Consider the following 4,637-nt stretch of genomic DNA (forward strand, 5'->3'; position numbering starts at 1 on the left):
GCCTGGTGTCTTGGTCCAGTCTTTGCTGTGAATGAGTCTCTGGGTGTATCTTTTCAGTGTAGAAGCAGGGACCGTCCCGTTGAGCTGGAACTCCTCAGCACCCAAACATGGACTACCGTCCAGATGGAACTCCTCAGGACCGCTCTGGGTGGGTTGTGGATGCAAGCCTGATGTCTCTCCTGGTTCCGGGTTCGGATCTCCTTGCTGCTTGGGTGGCTCGTAAACAAAGGACCTACCTAGCTCGCTGCAGCAGGCTAGTGGGGACAAAGGAGCTACCACCCTCCCGTTTGCCCTGCCAATTCGGATTCGGTCCTAGAGCCCGAAAGGTGGGCTGGGCTACCCCAGAATCTTTGCATCTGAATTGGTCACTCAGGAGGCAGATGTTCAATTCTTAAGAATTGGAACCATATCTCAGGTAAAAACAAAGTACGAGATGAGTTGAATGCATATAACCAGAAGGACAGAGAGGAAGGCTAAGGTTATATATGGCTAATATAGCAATGAATCTATGTGGCTGTGATCTGTACCACAATGGACTACCCAGAAAAAACATTCCTGCAGTCTCAGAAACAGACCACAGACCAATTCATGTTTCTAAGAAGGATATCATAAGAAACTATAGACGCTGACTATTCAGGCTGTACAAAAAGAACAGCTGGTGAACTCTCAGACATACCAGTGGCCCAACTTTAATGGTTAACTAAGAAACATGTATGGGTTAAACAGACTACTCTAGCCAGGATTTGAGACAAGCCCTGTACTTTCCCATTGTACATAGACTGTACAAAAATTGATTCAGATACTTCTCCCAGGACTTGACTATTAACCCAATTTTTTTTGAGAATTCCCTAAATATACCATCACTCCCATTCAGCAGGAAGTAAATCTAGGAATATAATGCTCACATTCTCATGAAGTGAAGTGGTTTTTGGTTATTTGATGGATTATGGATATTATATATATGACAGGATAAAAGGGTAGATTAATGAATCTACTCTGAAAAGAAAAAGGGAGGGTATAGATATGATAAATTAAAAAGATAGATTATTGAATCTACTTTTAAAAAGCAACTATTAGTTTTAAATGTTTATTTTGGATTGGACTTTCGTATATTGTATACAAATTTTGTATATTGATATAAATTTGAGATTAATTTTGTTAAAATGTACTGTACATTTCTAATGTTGTTCAAGGTATTTTACTTATACAGCTCATTTAACAATGTAATGCAAATCTCTAGTTCTTGAAAATTATTATTACCAACTGTTTAGGATAAGAAAATATAGGTTAGTAGTTAATCACATAGTGCAATCAAAAATTTTAGTCACATTAGGTATGTTTTCAAAGTCAAACTTAGATATATTTAAGTAGTCAGGTCATCTTCAAACACTTCAGTGATCTACAGAATATGGCATTTAAGATGTTTTTAATAACCTAGGTTCCTCTTTTTTTATGACAATGAGACATGTCTTCTCCTGCCAGCACCAATCTACTTCAGAGAAGATAACAGGCATTGAAGAAACTCTAAATGGAGTTTACTTTCTTTGTGGCAAAAATAAGCCACTGGGCAAGAAAATGCCCCTGCCTTAACTGCTGACAGTATGTTGTCCTAATTAAACAAGCAGGACACAAAAGAAAGTAATGGCCAAACATTGTCAAGACAAGGATGGACAGCCCTTCAAAATATCTTGCTTCAAAGAAAAGTCTGTCAGATATGCTAGTCCTGTCAGCCAAAAATGGATACCCAATGTTGACAGGGAACTTTGGGTAAGTGGCAGCCAGCTATTTCTGTCATTACACACAGCATTTGGAAGTCACTTGTTTGTACTTCCTGCTTACTCAGTTAATATCATTTCCTTCTTGGGACTCTGAGGGAGTTGAAAATTAGATAGTTATAGTAACAGTTTTCTTTGTTTACTTGACACAGAAAGCAAGTTATGATAGAAAGTAAATTAGGTTCAAGACTTTGGAAGAATCAAGATAGGACAGTTATAGAGTATTTCTCTGAACTTGTCAAATGCAAATGGACTAGACATTGCTGTTGTGTTTATTGCCTGTATATATTGTATATACTTATTGCACTTATTGTATATAGTTTTTCTTATATTAGTTACAGCCTTCTTTTTTATTTTAGACAAAAAAGGGAAATGTACCAGCATTTTATTTGTATTTTAATAAATAAAATTTATTATCAGAAAAGAAAAAGTAAAACAGTCATACTGCCCAGCTTTACAGACTAGGCAGCAATGACAACCACCTTTAATCCCGGTCCACGCCAGCTTGCCATAGAAACCAGGTGGTAGTGGTGCATGCCCTTAATCTCAGAATTAAATATGATTATAAAACTGGAAGAGACAGCTCTCGGTTTCATTTTGAGATTCTTAAGAGGCAGAATTGCCATTTTGAACCAAGGTAGATGTAAACAGTGGCTGGCTGCTTTGTTTTTCTGGTCTCTGGGCTGAACCCCAATATTTTTTTCTGGGTTTGTATAAATAGTGCTTCAGAGTGGTTGCGATTCTGTTGTTCAGTTGTTTTAGGAACTAGAAAATTTACAAGAGAACTGAGTTTTTCTCATTCTTTCTTGGATACAAAATGATACACAAATAATTACATGAAAATAGTCATCATTAATACAGGAAGCACAGTATGCAGGAGAGACAAAGTAGAAAGCTTCTGTTTGTATACATCTGTGGAAGCAAAAAGGATGACTGTTGGGGATCTATAGGGAGATAACTTTTGAATTTTCTGCCAATCTTTTTTTTAAAAAAATTATTTATTTTTACCTGAGTGTTTCTATACATAAGTATATTATGTGAACCACATGCTTGCAGAACCTGCAGAGACCAAAGGACAGCATCAGATCCTCTGGAATTGTAGTTACAGACAGCTGTGAGTACTCACAGATGCTGGGAACTTTAGTCTGACTCTCTGGAAGATTAAACCAGAAGATTAACTTATCCACTGAGCCAACCCTCCAGCCACTTGGTTAGACTTATTAGAGCCACATTTTATCTACTTTTCCTCAAAAGACTCAAGCTGAGCTCCCTGAACTCGTTTTAATATATAATGTTCTTTAGTGTTTTGATCTTTCTTTTTATGAAGAAAGGGGTAGATATTTATGAATTCTTAATTTCCTCTTGAAAATTTCAAGTTTCTCTGTGAAGAACTGAGCAAGACCTTTATACACTTTGTAATACTCCTGGGTAGTCATCATGCCAGTGGTTCCTTGATCTTTAATCCTTGTACTACAAAGATAGTAAATTGCTAAGCAACGTTAGCTTTTTCATATTCTTCTTGATGGAACTTAAAACAAAAGGCAAATGATGACTATTGTAACATTATTTTCAACAATTACCAATCTGTGATCATTTCTTTCTTTTTATTCCCAAATGTGACTTCTATTAATTTTTTAATTTTTTTATTTAAAAGCTCTTTTTCATTCTATAAACCCACTAAAGTTCCTCTCCCTCTCCTCCTAATACCCACCCCTACATTCTTGCCACCCAAACCCTCAGAAAGGGTAAGTCCTCCCATGGGGAGTCTACAAAGTCTGGCATATCAAGTTGAGGCAGGACCTGAGTCCCTCCTCCCCGTCTCTGGTCTGAGAAAGGTATCCCTTCATAGGGAAGGTGCAGAGCCAGTTCATGAACTGGGGATAAATCCTGGTCCCACTGCCAGTGGCCACACACACTGCTCAAGCTATAGAACGGTCAAGCACGTTCAGAGGGCTTACTTCTGTCCTATACAGGTTCCCCAGGTGTCAGTTCAGTCAGTGAGCTCCCACTAGCCAGTGAGCTTTCACTAACTTGGGTCCGCTGTCTCTGTGGGTTTCCCCATCATGATTTTGACAGATACTATTTCAATGTGCCAGGCTACCTGACTTTAGATCGGGCTTTTCTAAATTTCTCTCCTCATCTATGGTCCTGCCCCATGCACAGCAAATAAATTGCCCCCTCCCATTTTTTTTTTTTTTACAGAAGAAACAGAAGCTATAAGAAACATAGTATGTAACAGTCCTCATTCAACCATACTTCAAATGTCCCTCCCAACAAAGGTCCTGCCCTTGTGCTTTTGGTGTGTCAGTTCTTGTTTTGCCAGAAACTCTCTACAGATATTATGTGATATTTACCCTCAGAATTTTTTTTTTTTTTTTTTTTTTTGTTTTTTTTTTTTTGAGACAGAGTTTCTCTGTGTAGCCTTGACTGTCCTGGAACTCACTCTATAGACCAGACTGGCCTTGAACTCATAGGGTTCTGCCTGCCTCTGCCTCCCAAGTGCTACTCAGAATTTTCTACATTGTCTTTCTCTATTACTTCTACTTAATTTTAATGTGTCCGTATTTATTTCTATCTCAGTAGGTACTCCTCTGTTCTCATCTCTCTGTCCTCATTCATGACCCCACTTATTGACAAACTCACATTTATGTCTTCCTTTTTTGTGCCTTTTATTTATTCCCCAACCTACTACAGCTAAAGTCCATACAATCCTGTTTCCTGTGAGGGAATTCAGACCATAAACAGTATTTTTAGTTTCATCTCTGCTGATCTTCACGGAGCCAATCCAGCCATTCTCTTCACCTCCCCATTTTCGTTCTCCACTCTGTCCCCAAGCACTAAGCCGTGCATTCCTGCCTTTGT

Source organism: Alexandromys fortis, unplaced genomic scaffold (genome assembly GCF_014885135.2).
Source record: "Alexandromys fortis isolate MF-2015 unplaced genomic scaffold, M_Fortis_MF-2015_v1.1 scaffold_71, whole genome shotgun sequence".
Classification (NCBI taxonomy): Eukaryota; Metazoa; Chordata; class Mammalia; order Rodentia; family Cricetidae; genus Alexandromys; species Alexandromys fortis.